We start from the raw sequence: 15,599 nt of genomic DNA, 5'->3' as shown, positions 1-15,599 counted from the left end.
AATTATTAAAGTGTTGTTATTATTATTGTTTTTAATAATTGTACTGTTTAAAAGAGAGTTAAAGGAGGTTATAGATATGTTATTTTAATAGTTGATTAATGTTAATTAGAGTATGATTATGTTATTGTTAACCCTGTGATTGGCACTGGGAAGTGAGGGGGGAGGGAGGGGGGTGGAAGGGTGGGAAGGGGAAGGGGGGGATTTATATTGTAAAATTTTATAAAATTTTTAATAAAAAAAAAGATGTGTGGACTTCAGTTCTGGGAGTCCACAAATCTTAAAGTTGCCACACTGTCCTAGGGCTCTGTGCATTTTCTCTGGACTGTACTGCAGCTGCATGGTTCTAGGAAAAGAGGCAGCTGCTTTAAAGAGTTACTAATAACTGATATGTAAGCAGCCCCCATATTCTCTGAAGCACCCTTTCCCTTCAAATCCAAACCATAGTACTTCCTGGTTTAATACTTCTGGAATTAAGAAAGGCTTCTCTCTGGATGCAACTCAGTTCCCATTGTTTCTGAGGTAGTGCTTCCTGCTCAATGCATCTCTAAAAATGGGCATGGGGGGGAAGAGAGATCGATCATAAAACTGGACACTTTTGTTCTCTGCAGGCATACACCCAGAAAAAGAAGTTTTGCTCCTCTGTTCCTCCCCCAGCCAGACTCTTTACATCCACTAATCCTTAGAAATGCTAAGATATTTAAATGTGGTATTTTCAACTCTAATCAATGTAATAAAGCTGCTTGGCTGCTAGTCCAATTTCATTTGCTTCCTCTGACAGATTGGTAGGGATTGAATCCAAAGGGAGGGTGCAATTAGACTAATGTCAGGGGTCACTCAGAAGGCCTGCCCACCATTCAGTAGGATTTAAGTAGACCCCCTCCCCTCCATCCAAGAGTAAAGGTGGCCCAGATAACTCTAAGGAGAAAAAAAACCTGATCCCATAAGGAATGGCTGCAACCCTTCCCAAATCAAAACAATGGAAAAATCAAATGAATACATGCTAATTATTCTCATTAAATTTCAGTGGGAAAAGAGGGAAATTTAGAATTCCAGCAGATACCATTGGGAGGTGGTAGGTAGAGAAAAGGCAGCAGGGAGCTATCTGCTCTTGATTCTCCCAATCTCTCTCTTGCATACCAATATTCTTCACTGATGGTCTTCACATCACCCAGTGAACGTGGTTACCCACTTAACCCATTTTCTACATATGCCATATCCATACAGCCATCAAGTCAGCCTGTGACTTGTACTCAATATTGATTAACCATATCAAAATAAAGCATTACAAATCAAGATGAACAAACCAAGTATTTCAGATTCTATGACTGTGATCAGTAAGTGTGTTATGCAAGTACAGTCATCCAGTGCTTTGCATTTTTGACTCTCTGGGTTTGGGATTCCCTTGACTTCACATATCCATCACCTACGTGGATACCACCTTTTAGTATGTTTAGTATACTCATCTATATCTAGACAACACCCTCTCTATGGCCTACAATCAGCTCATCAGAGATTAAAATCCAGGAAAATCTCAGGTCGACAGAAGTCTTCCAAGAATTTGAAGGTAGAGAGGACCTATGGAAAGCTCTGGATTGAGCTGATACAGGCAAAAGACTTCTCTCCCTCATATTTGGGCCGACGGGGTGTTCAAAAAGCATTCATATATATATATATGCTAATAGGGCATCTGGTTTTTTTAAGTCCAATAAAATGGAGAGAGATAGCTTGAGACTTCTGCCTCCACCTCCTCCTGTGAAATTATCCTTTCCCTCTCAAGGCCTTGTAACCTTTGACCACCGGGAAAAAAATAATTTTTAAAAAGGACAATCCCATTGCAAAAAGGTTATCCATCTCTATTATGCAGGATGACATATTAATACCATTGCCATTTTGATGGAGAGATCTCTGATGGTTAACATTTCAGCTTTCCTCTCTTGTCTGCCTCTTATTCTTGAAATGAATGTTGAAAAACTTCACACCTGTTTTACAGAGGTCCTTTCTGAACTACTCTGCCTCTCTGCCAAACATCTGGGCTAATATCCCAAGAGAGTTGGAAAATTGTGTTAATAAGATTTCAGATGGCCATGCCCACATATTAATTAGTTTATTGTGAACTCAAAAAACTTCAAAAAAGAAATCAAGTTCATCCAGAGGACATCTTTCCTGACTATGAAAAGCAGCTTTATTCATAGTGGTTTGACCAGTTCTTGGTTGATCCATCAGCCCAATATCAGGTCCTGTATAGGTAGTCCTCAGCTTACAACAGTTCATTTAGTGACCGTTCAAAGTTACAACAGCTGTGAAAAAAGTGACGTATGACCGCTTTTCACACTTATGACCATTGCAGCATCCCATGATCCCATGATCAAAATTCAGATGTTTGTCAATTACCTTATATTTATGACGGTTGCAGTGTCCCAGGGTCATGTGATCATCTTTGGCAACCTTCTGTTAAGCAAAGTCAAAGGGGGAGTCAGATTCACTTAACAACCATGCTACTAACTTAACAACTGCAGTGATTCACTTAACAACTGTGGCAAGAAAGATCATAAAATAGGACAAAACTCACTTAACAAATGTCTCACCAACAAAAATTTTGTGCTCAATTGTGGTCGTACGTTGAGGACTACCTCTGCAAAGTATTTAGCTCTTAACCATGGATGAAGCCATGTATTCACTCCACTTTGCATTTCCATTGCAACTACACTTTCAATTTTCATAACAATGGGCTTTTTAAACCAGAATTGGCGAGCTCTTTGATGTCAGGGTCAAAGCTTGGCAAAGAGTTTCCTCTTAACCCAGCATTCTCAGCGGCCCTCTAATCTACCCTCTGCCCAGACGTATTTAGCTCCACTTAGATTTATTCCACTCATTTAATTTTTTAGGATGTGAGAAACATACTTCCTCCCACACACACACAAAAAATCAGCAGTATTAACTGAAGGTAATTTGGGGAGGATGCAAAAATGGGTGTAGGGCTCTGCATGCAGTTTGCCCACCCAAATCCTGAAGGCAGAAGTGGACCCTCCCCCCCCACCCCCCCACCCCAAAAAAGATTTCCTGTCCAATTTGCAGCAGACAAACTTCATGCTGATTTACAGCTGAGAGAGGAAGACAAAACCTTCATCCTGCCCCCCCCCATACCCTGGGACACAATCCAAGCATTCCAGCAGAAGCCTTTGACATCATCTGCTACCAGATCCTTTCCAACCAAGGTTTATATTTTTAGAGCACATTAGGAACAATTTTGATAGATTAATTAACAGGAGATGCCAGAATTTGGACCCTGGGCTGCAGCACGTTTTGTGTGCCCTCTGCCACTGAGCTCTGGGTTTCTTCTCCTGCCTTGACTCTCAGAGCCAAAACTCTCTGTGTGAGCTGCTGTTGGCAAGAGCTGCCTTAGTTCCAGGCCCTCTGATCTAAGGCTGATTATTCAAAACATCCTCCGGTTTCAAACTCTACTCCTACTTTGCTGAATCCCTTCCTCTCTGGGCCCCGTATGACGACGATGTGAGTTGGAGCCAAGAGGCAATGGTGATTATGAAAGCGATGAAGGGAAGCCAATCCGTTTTGTGGCAGCCCTGGGCCAGCAGGAAAAACAGCTGCCGCACGTGGGAAGGGAAAGGAAGGAGGGGGTGGGTGGGAAAGGGAATAAACAATTTTTAATAGATCGAGGGGGAGGGGAGGACCACAAGTCAGGCCGCTATATTAATTCAAAGAGACAGGAAGTATCTGTGTGGGAGATTTTCAAGCAGGAGCCAAAAGGAGAACAACAAACTGATTTGGGTCTCCAGGCTATGGCCCACGTTTGAGGTCCAATGAAGTTGCCATGTGCAGCCCCTGAAGTTCAGCCCTGAGAAGGGTCTTTCTCCCTCATTCATCCAAAAGATCATCAAGATAAATATATAAATGCACCTATCAATCTGTGCACTTTGCTCTAAACGTATACCCAAATGTATCCTTGATTGGCATGCATGCTTCAACGCGCTTTCTCTCCCTTTCCTCTTCTTTCAGCTAGCAAACAAAAAACAAAAAACCAGGTGAGGTTTAAACCATTTGGCTTCCCTGAAAGCAGCATTGCCACCGGCAAATTACAGCAAAGGTGAAAGAACATCCACAAAGGAGTTTTCAGACAGAACTTGGGGAGGCAAACTGCTGTTTTCATTCCCGGATTTTCCCCCAGAGTGATGCAAGGTCAAAGCAGGGAAAGTAGAAGATTAAAACAGGGATGGCTCCTTCTCCGTTGTGCTGTATTACTGCAGAAACTGTTTAGGGAACAATATTTCCTCCACAATGTTGCCTGTTTAGTATTCTCCTAACTGTCTGGCATAAAAGTTGGGAGAGACAATCTGGAGAACTTTGGGGACCCAGCACTACTTGACGAAGAGATGTACCTAGAAGACAATCTAATGCTGAAGGCTCCCTTAATTCTAATTTGACATATTAGCAAACCAAGAAACAGCACCAGCTGTTGAGAGTCTTATGTTTTTAGCCAAATGTGTTTTTTTTTTCCTGCACCTTCCCTCTTCGCCAAATTTGAATAAATGTTGCTGGGCTGTCTTCCCCCACCCCTGCCACCACCAACTTTGCTATGCTCATGTCCATAGGTATGGGGGGGGGGAGAGAGAGAGAGAAAATGTTCCACAATCCACACCCAATCTGATTCCACCTTATCTTGGTGAGCCTCTTTTGAATGCAACACACCAGAGAGTGGGGCAAAGAACACAATGCCTGGAATTTATTCTGCAGGAAGAATGCTGGAGTTATCAATGTAGAGCAGCAGGAAATAAAGATGCAGCACAGCCGTTTTTGCCTTTGATGTACAGATGATAGCTTCCCCCCCCTTTTTTGCCTGTGCATTTGAGTTCTTCTCCCCCGCCCAACCCTCCTGCATCTCCTTCTCCATTATCCACATTATTACAAAAATTGCTTGGGAGGAATATCCCCTCCCTTTTGTTGGCTGTTTAGTATTCTCCTAAGCTGCCTCGTATAGGAATTGGGAGAGACCATTCGGGACAAATTTGGAGACCCAGTGAAGACCTGATCATCAATGGACACAATGTCTATGAGCACTACATCCTACCCACCAACCTCCCCAAATAATCCCATTTATAGATTTGAAAAAGGGCTGTAAATGTGACATTATTCTCACACCTAGAATCACTGAGCCTCAAACCCCACCTGAAGACTCGTTTTGGAGTCTTCACTTGGAATGTGCATTTATGGACTGCACTAGCCCTGTTACTGCCAATTCATTTATTAAACCTATATGATTTCCCAACAGTCAAATCTGAAAATGGTGCTGGTCCTTCATCCTGTTTAAAGAAAAATCTTCATCAGGGTCCAGTCCAAGCTGGGAATAAACAAAATGGAGACTGCTTTAGAAAGAAGGTTGGAGTTTATTGAAGAGCAAAGCCAGACAGAAAGATGGCTCTGGGAAAGCTGACCACCTGTTGCTGGGAGTGGTGGGTTTTTATACCTTCTGGGGCTCTTGAGGAGGTTGTTTCCTGTTCCTGTTTGAGGCTTTGTATTTCCCGTGTTGTGTATTTTGACCTGAGTCTGAGTGTGCCCTTTTGGTATTGGTGGGTTAATCCTATTATGTTTCCTGTCCTTAGAATTTGGGTGGGGTATGTAGATTTTAGGACTTTTTGTCTTCCTAATTTCTTCACTTTCTAGCTGGAAGGCTCAAACCTTTCTAAAAGGATTATTGAATTTGCATTTCTAAAAGCTGGCCTCTGCTGAGTTCTCTGCTTGGGGGGGAGGGGCTGGGGCTGATTTCTGTCTTTTTTAAAGATCTTCTCCATTATTGCTTTGGGTAAATATAGTCTGCCTTTTTAATATTCCCCAAAATATTTCTTTCTCTGGATTCTTCCCACAATCCGTAACAGGGGAAAATAATAATTATCTACAACGTCTAAGCCACCTTACTGGCTGTAGCATGTGAATGAGCAGGTTGCTCACTGGACAGGAGGCCAGCATTCCTGTACATGTACATCCAGACAAGGAGAGACGCAACTGCTCCTATCCTGATTAAGATACACCAGGCAGACTGGCCAAGCTTACAGCTGAGACTATTTGAACATAGTGAATCAATGTCTATGGAGATTCTCAGTCATCCAGGTCATGGTTGTCTCAAAGGTGCTTTTCAAAAGACAACTGGACTATGGTTTTTCCTCGGGAAAGAAGATGTTTCACTTCTCATCTAAGAAGCTTCATCAGTTCTGACTGATTGGAGGGGAGGATGGAAAGATTAGTTCAGACGGGGAGGGGGGAGAGACTGGGAGGATATTTCTTTGCAGTCATCTGGCCATTAGCCTTCTCTCTGGGAGCCGTTGAGACCATTTGGTTTATCTGTGCCCTCAGGATCAACTGAATCCAAGTGCAAATGGGTGTGGAATTTTTTTGGACTTGCTGAAAGGACTGTGTTGTACACAGGAAATAGGTGGTGTTGTATTCTCCACCCTCTGTTGAGAGAGGGCTGTTCAGTTCTAACAGAGATTACCTCTTTTACCCCTCTTTCAAACCAATGGTCCTCTCTATCCAGATATCTATCTTCTTCCTCAAGGAAAAAAACAACATGGTCCAGTTGCTTTTTGAAAAAGCACCTTTGAGAGTGAATCAACATATTTACAAGATATTTTCATTGCACTTCCATCTTCTATCTCCTGATATGGGCTATTTGCTACATTATAAAACAGAACTCCTTTCTTTTTGGCAAGTTACCCATCTGCTGGATTGCATTTTAGCAGAAGGCTACCCCTGCCACTGAACCTGGAGACAGAGGATGGGTTCAGATTAAGTGAGTTGCCTTTAGGGAACAAAGGGACATCGTTTCCCAGGCTGATTGCGACAGGAACAAATCAGAGCTTATAACATGCTCCCATGCATACCTGTTCTGAAGCACCATCCCAGTGGAAGTTCAACCCAGACAGCGGAGAGCAGGACAGGACAGGGATCAAAACTCACTCCCCAGCCAGCTAGAGACCCACCTGGGTTTTAGTGTTTTGGGTGAGAGTAGAGTCTTGGGAAAGACAAAACACTCCTGTTTCCAACTTAACACAAAACATAAATGGCTCCAAATGATAGTGCTGAAATTCAGCAGCAAAATGGCTGAATTCCAACAATGTAAAGTCAGGTACCGTAATTTGGCAAGATTAAGAATGGAAATTAAGTGAATTACTCCCAGGGGACCAGGGGTCTCTAGAAGTGATAGTTTAAAAGAGTCAAGATGACAGCAAGAACTGTGAGGCTGAAGTTCCACTTTTTTTTAACGTGCATTGCAAAAAAAAAAAAGTGACATTTCCATCCCATTGTGGCTGCCATTTTGACTTTTAGACCACACCTTCCAGAGGACTTTCACTCCCATTTGTTTAAATTCACAGTGGAAAATTGATATATTGTCGTGGGTTTTTGGCGCCCTGAACTTTTGAATTTATACACAGCCCACACATTGCTCACCTATGCATTAAAAATATACATTAAAATATAACCTTAAAAATGCATCCTGCTAAACTTTATAGAAGTGCATTGTTTTATTACAAAATAGCTTGGAGAAAGATCCATCTGTGGTCTGGGAACACTGCTGATGGAAACTCATATAGATTTTTTGGGTGCATTTTCTTTTTAATCACAGATCGAGGCAGATGGGGAGCTCAAGAAACTTCAGGTTGGGAAAACGAGACTGAGCCAAACCAAAGGTGACATATTCATTCATCCTACCTGCACGACAGGAACAGAGGTTTCCCCCTGCATGCAAAGATAGCAAGCCTCTCATTGGCGCCAATCCCTGTTAACAGCTGCCCCCAAGCAAGAGCGTTCAGATTATTAACAGAACACACTTGATCCCTGCCAATGTCCTGTCTACAGCATCTCATTGTTTGTGACTATTGCATTGGGATGGGGAGGAAAGCAGAACTACAGTTTTCTTGAGTGAAAACACAAGAACCCACAACGCTCTTAACACCCCAGCTGTGGGTGGCAAGGCTTGGGTTCAAAGCCTCCCTTTCTCATAATGCTTGCAAGATTTTCAGGGCTTGGGAGGGAACAAATAAAAGCGATGTCTATTTTTCTTTTCTCTGCCAGGGTTTGACAAATGTGCAGCCTGGTGATGGGGGAGTTTAACTTTCCTGATGGAGGAAAATCAAGTTAGGGAGGGAGGAGAGGACCTCCATAAAGTCTTGCAAGCAAGATAAAGAATCTTGATGGTCACCACCCTACTACACTTTTAAGTTGGAGGGTTGTATACCTCCTGCAGAGAGTGGGATTGTTTGTTTTAGGAATGAAAATCTTCAATAGAAATCACTATGCCTCTGCATCCTGAAGTCCAGGTTGCTTCTACTCCCCCCCCCTTAAAAATGGAGAGCAATATCTTTCTAATCAAGCTGGAAAAACCTAGTACATTGGATTACAACCACAGAAATTCTAATTAATGTCCATTTTTGCTTGGTAGCATAATACAGGTAGTCCTTGACTTACAATAGTTCATTTAGTGACCATTCAAAGTTACAACAGCACTGAAAAAAATGACTTATGACCACTTTTCACACTTATGACCATTGAGAATTTATGATGGTTGCAGTGTGTTGGGGTCATGTGATCCCTTTTTGTGAACTTGTGACAAGCAAAGTCAAGGGGGAAACCAGATTCACTTAACAACCATATGACTAATTTAATAACTGCAGTGATTTAGTTAACAAATGTGACAAGAAAAGTCGTAAAATGGGGGGAAACTCATTTAACACATTTCTTACTTAGCAACATAAAATTTGGGCTCAGTTGTGGTTGTCAGTCAAGGACTACCTGTATTTTAGACCAGGCTAGTGTCACCTTGAGCTACTAAAGGAAAAACTAAGGAATTAAGGTATCTTTAAAAAAAATCTCTTTTTTTCTTGGCACTAGCATGAACAGGCTTCATTAAAAAAGCATTGCACAATAAAATTATGCATGGAATCGAGAATCAAATGGAGAGAGAGCTTGGGGTTATCTGATGAAATTGCTCGGCAGGGGACCAGGGTGGACAAAGAAACAACTTCTTTATAAAATGCTTAATTAAGTGATGGAATTGGCTGACAGAGATGTGCTGATGGCTACTAGTTTAGAGGGTTTTAAAGTGGAGGGATTAGACCAGCCTGTGGGAAAGAGGTTGCTGAAGACTATTTGACATGAAGGCAGTGACAGGCAGCGGGGAGCAGAGAGGGAGACTTTATCTTGTTTTCTTAGAACCCTAGAATCTGGAGTAATCTAATGAATAATGATTCTTTTTAAAGAAAATCCTTCAGGTAACTCATCAAGTATAGAATTTACTACTCTGAGATGGTGTGATGGCCATCAACCTGAATGGCTTGTACAGGGTGTGTGTTTGTTGGTGAATTACTAGAAAATTCAATTTTTAGTGGTCACCAGTCAAGACAGCTGAGTGTTACCTCCAAAGGTCAAATGTTGAAGGAGCATGTAGAGGGTTTCACAATTGCGTCTCCTTGGTCATTGTAGACAGGGACATTTGCCATTCCCATGAAGAGCTCTTCCCATAGTGACACCACCACTATCCTATCAACACTATTCAGAAGGTGACTTCAGAGAGATGCAACCTCCTCTCAATATACCTTTTTAAGGACCCTTTCAGAACAAAGCCTTCTTGATTGGTTGGTGGGACATCAAGATGCCACAGAGTCAAGATGCAATGAAGAAGTCATTCTGACCTAGTAAGAAGTGACATGATGAGTGCTGATTGCCCCCAGTTTGTCTTCTGTTTCAGTCTACAAGCATTAGACTGCTTCAATGTACTTAACAATGTCACTCCAGTTGGTCACTTCAGTCCAGTCCAGCTATTTTTCACTTCTAATAATAACTCACTAAATTGCTTAGCTGCAGCACCATATTCAAAAGGCTATAAGGATTGGACAGAGAAATTCTGTGTTGATCCAAAATGTCACGTGCAGGAAATGAGGAGATCCAGGCAGCTTAAATGGGTATAAAGATTTATTGCAATCTTAGGCTCTCTACAAGAATTTGAACTACTAACGGTTAAAGCAATTTGGCGGTAGATAAGGAATTCATGGTGGGCTGGACTTAGATCTCTTGTGGGCGCTAAGAAACTCGAGATGGATGATGCGTTTGACCCCTCCCTCGGGCTCAGCTTGGTCATCTCCTACAGTTACCTTCTGCATCTATCCTCATGCATCTTTGCAAGGAAACCCATTTGCCTTCCACATGCTCACATGAATTGGTTGGCTCCCACCTGCTGATATATGGATATACTCTCTCTCTCTCTCTCTCTCTCTGTGTGTGTGTGTGTGTGTGTGTGTGTGTATGCACATATATACATACACACACACGCTTTATTTCCCAAAGAACAGAGCAAATATATCTTTCCCCCAAAATGTATGTGTGTGTGTGTGTGAAAGAGAGAGAGAGAGAGAGAGAGAGAGAGAGAGAGAGAGAGAGAGAGCAGGATGTGTGAATGACAGCACTCTGCCTTATTCAATCCAGTTGGAGGTGCTACCTCAACTCCCAAAAAATCAAGCCACTTCGCCACACACCTTGAATTAATTTCCAAGGGGATTTGCTCTGTTAGAAAACAAGCTCTTATGCTTATGCACCAAGGACCCTTTTAGATTTCAGCTCAAAATGGCCAGATGACTCACCTAGGACCCCGCAAAGGCAAAAGGCTGGGGTTCAACCTCCAAGCCCCCACCTGAATGCCCTGTGTTGCCTTAATAGACACCTGCTTTTCTAAGCAACCACTCAAGGAAGTCCCACACAAAAAGCAAGTCCTATTTTTTTAAAAAAAAATATTCTGAATTTTGAGTGAAGTCTCTCTCTCTCTCTCACTCTCTCTCTCTCCTGCCCCTCCTGCAACCACTCTCCATTTGCTTGCAAGGAGTTAATGCTCTGATCTGTTGCGTGCTTTCTGATGAGGCGAGACTTGACATGCTGCGCCAGAATAATGAAATGCAATACACATTAATAGGACCTCCCACTGTTTGATCGCTTCTGCTCCACTAGCCCCATTGAAGATTTCACTTTTCTTTTAACAGTCACAATAACAGAATGTGACATTAAGCCTTTTACATGTGGCAATTTATTTTAAAATATTGGGGCACTCAAAACAGGATCCAGAATGTTAAATAAGATATGCATGAGATGGAAATCAGAGCAACGCGGCTTGGAGGAGACAGGCCTCAGACGGAGTGAAAGTAGCTACGCTTTTATTCTTAATTGCTGTTTAAGGCACAAAGACAAAGCTGAGCTGCAAGAGGGAAAAGGAAGGAGATGAAAATATTCTCCACTTCTACCTAGAAGTGGAATTGCCGTGAGTTACCTAAGAGGGGGAGAAAATTCATTTATGTCCCAAAGCTGCAGGCACATAAAGTTCCATTCTGTGCAGGGAGCTAGTAGGGCTGGCCTTCGCAGGACCCAGCTGTGTGTGTGTAAATGTGTGATTTGTGCAACTGTGTGACTCGGGAGCACTACCTCAGATGCAGTGGGCAACGTGCATCACCCATTATCAAAAGACAGACATGCAACAACAAACTGCATCTCCCAACCGAATACAACTATGGCTGGTGGGAGGGACTGTAGGTTTGAAGGCTCAGCTCCAGTTTTTCCCCACTTGAGACATGTGACTGGGTTGGATTTGAACTGATTGCTAACATTCATTTCAGCTTTAAACAGAATCCATTTGTTTTTCTTGGAATCATTTCTCCCTGCAGCCTTTATTAGAGATGAGCTATCACACTCTGTGTAGGCAGATCTGAGAGATGTTTGAACTAGAGGTCTGAACACTGTTTTACTAGATGGATGTCAGCCCTGCCACATGCAACCTTTGGAGAATCCATTGCAACATCTGTGTAGTAGCCATACAAGTCCAAGTTCTCAGGTGTTCCTCTTCCTAGAAGAAATGTTGCTCGTGTAGAAAATGGGAGACAGTAAGTTCTAGTTCTGTCTTAGGCATGAAAGCTGGCTGGGTGACTTTGGGCCGGTCCCTTCATTCATTCATGGGTTGTTCTTATGGGGGAAATGGGAAGGGGTGTATTACATATGTTTGCCACCTTGAGTGAAATATGGATGGATGGATGGATGGAGTGATGGATGGATGGATGGACAAATTGACAAAATATAATAATTATAAGTAGAGAGTCAGGTTTAGAGAGAAGATATCTAGAGTCTTGTCCAGCAGAAAGCGGAAGAGTTATTTCCCCTTAGTGCTGGTTATGTCTGTTTATCAAACCTGGAAATAATCCAAATTATCATCTAAAGAGGAGAATCCTCCAAAGAACATTAAGTCCTGAATTAAGGACAATAGAGGGGGACAATATTTTTATGCTCAGGAAATACTCTAAGATACTTTTTTTTCCAGTCCCAGGAGCCATAGAGGATGTGGTGGAGACATGGCAACATCACCTAAGTGAAGAAGCGAACAATCTTGGCTTTCTTTTTCCCATGTTTAGGATACAAAAAAATCAGCTATTTTACCACTGAATTTCATTACTATGATCTGGAAATGATCCGAGGACAGAGAATTGGGGCTTTAGGTGAAAAAATGCATGCAGCCAAAGGCCTTTTAGTCCTGTTTTACAATCGCCTAATTCCATCACTGGCTGCTATTACCTTGTATTTTCTATTGCAAAGGGAAAAGCAGTTCAAAATGGGGTTTTGAGCAGCTAAATGATTAGCAACAAGGCAAGTTAAGTGGTTCCTCTTCCCAAAGTCCATCAACTCTCTCCACAACCTGAAGCTTCCTTCTACAGAAAGTGTAACAACAACAGAACTATATGTCATGTGTTATACAGGTTGAACTTGACTCCTAAAGGCTATGTGGATACATCTGGTTGGTTTTCAGGGCAGTATTGTTTTCTTCCAGGATGTCTTCACAAAGACATATACACCCCAATTTACTAGCGGATCTACAGCTTTTATGGTGTCAATCATCTACCCATCAAGGAACTAATCAAGTCCAACCCAGTTTACTTTTTAAGCAGGTGCTTCCACCTGCAGAAGTCTACAAATCAGCCTGGATCAATTTGAATTTCTCAGCTGATTCAAACTGATTCAAACTTTTGAATGGATTGGTGAATTGATCCAATCCAATTTGAACCATAATTTATATTCAAATGTTTTTAATCATGTGAAAAACTGTGTATGTATCAGTGTAAAAGCTGGTCAAATTTCTGAACAGAGTCCAAATCTGTTCAAAGGCGTCCAGTTTGGCATGACATGCCATTCTTATAATTCAGTTCAGAAAGTTCAAATTAATCAATCAATTCACCTTCAAACTGAATCTCCAAATCTTCACACACCAGTATGTCATATGGCTCTACATAAAAAAATCTTTGCAACCCAGTCACCCAGCACTTTCTCCCCAGAATGACTCAATATGTGGAGAAAATGTGCAAAATTCCCACGCCTGCCCCTGCCTCTACAAGCACATACAGATCATCCAAATGATTTATTGACTAAGATTTCTATCACTGAGCAGCAGGTCTAATAATAAGATACCCAGAGGCAGATGGATGTTCCTCTTTCAGAACACTAAGTTATGGGATCAGATGACTGAAGTTTACAATACTGCTTTGACATATTTGTTTCTCTAATTCACGTTCTGCCTTTCTACACATAATACTCAAAGTGGCTAGGAAAAGTGTAAATATGATCCTTTAAAAAAATCATAATTTTAAAATGAATATTAACATTATATATATTTTAAAAGGCAAATATATCTCTTGGCATCCATTACGCACCCATTTTATCTGTAACCTGCTGGGACCTTGATCAAAAACTACACCTAGTAATTTTTGACAAGCTAGGAATGAGTTGGAAATTGTTTGTCCAAACTCAGTGATAAAAGCTGAACTGAGCCTGGTTCTTTGTAGCAAATAAATCAGCCAGATGAAGAGGTGCAAAGTTATTGAGAAAATACAAATACTACAATTGTCTTTCCATCCCGAATTGTGTATTGAATACGGTATATATACCATAGTATATTTTAGTAATTTTTTTTTATTAAACTGTTTAAGAAACTGGATAAACCAGATAGGAAATACAACTAGATCAGCTAAATCTACTTCACTGTAAAGCTACATTAACATAATCTTGCAAGCTGGAAAGTACAAACCTTTCTGCCACCACTTTTAACTGCTTGTTCCATGAAGGCAGGTCCTTTCTAAGTTTTCTTCTTTTTTTTTATGACTGTTAAGCCACTGAGGTCTCCTGACTCTCTTGTCTGATAGTTTTCTAGGCAGCATTTCTTCTCCCCTCTTCCCACAAGGTTATTCTCATGTTACATTATCTCCCCCATAGAAGTATGCCCAGGAGAAGGATTCCAACACCCATCATCCCAAAATGGTCAGAAGTTCTAGTTTAACAACTCCAAGAATATGAATAAGAGAAACTATATACTTCTAATCTGTTTCTATTTTTCGTATATCCTGTCATAAAGATATTTCCTTGTAGAATATGTCTTTAATAAATGTAAAAAATGTAGAATGTAAAAAAAAAGTTAAACAATTCTCTGAGGATTTTACTCCGCTAGGCATTGCCAACTCTAGGGGGTGATGCTCATCTCCGTTTCAAAGCCAGAGCTGTCTAAAGACATTTCCACAGTCATGTGGCCAGCATGACAACACGGAGTGCTATTACCTTCCCATCGAAGCGATACCTACTTATCTACTCGCAATTTCCATGCTTTCAAACTGCTATTTTGGCAGGAGCTGGGATGAGGATGGGAGCTCACCCCATCACATAGTGCTCGGGTCTCAAACCTGGGCTGCCTGCTTTCCAGCTGACAAGCCCAGTGTCTTTATCACTGAGCTACCGCACCACCCACAAAATGAATAAATAATGAAATAAATGTAGAAAATGTCCTTTTATGTATGCAGGCTAAGAAATAAACCAAACTGGAAGACTTAGAGAAATGCACAGTCCAAAGGATCCAGCTCACACAATCACTAAAGAGATGTCAATTAAGACACAATGAGAAATTTGGCTCCAAATGAATGCTTGTCCCACCACTCAGCTGGTAAACTACCAGTTCCTCCACCTTCATTTTTGCCTTGCTAAACACCCCCAACTTCAGTTACATTTTGGGGAAATTCTGCAGCAGAGGAATAAGGGAGGAGAAGGCGAATCCTGTAGGATTCAAAGGAGTTGGAACTGAAGATGCTGATGGCGAAAGTAATCCAAGTGTTACATATAGACCACAGCAGACCTGGAAAGAAACCATCACTTCCCATACACTCTCTCTTGCTAATGGGCTGCCATGCCTGTCTGGATCAGCATAAGGAACATATGCTGTCAGAATATGATTCCCTAAATGAAAGTGGGTCAGGAAAATAACAGCATGGAGAATACAATGCCCCTTTTGAATGTGTGGCATTTACCTGGCAGTGGAGTGCCTCAACCGATGGTCTCATGAGAGTTTTTTCAGCAAAAGCTGTGACATATGGCTATCGTTTATCCTATAGGTCAGTCCCTTGGGCAAATTTCTAATAAGGGTCTCTTTTCCCATGGGAAATGTATTTATCTTTCCAATTAGCAGTCATAGGACCCAGACAATCCTTATTGCTCCACTTTCCCAAAGTGCAGAGTGCTCCACGCTGAAA

Source organism: Protobothrops mucrosquamatus, unplaced genomic scaffold (genome assembly GCF_001527695.2).
Source record: "Protobothrops mucrosquamatus isolate PMUCROS unplaced genomic scaffold, P.Mucros_1.0 scaffold468, whole genome shotgun sequence".
NCBI classification, from domain to species: domain Eukaryota; kingdom Metazoa; phylum Chordata; class Lepidosauria; order Squamata; family Viperidae; genus Protobothrops; species Protobothrops mucrosquamatus.
Note: the sequence above shows the minus strand (reverse complement) of the source record.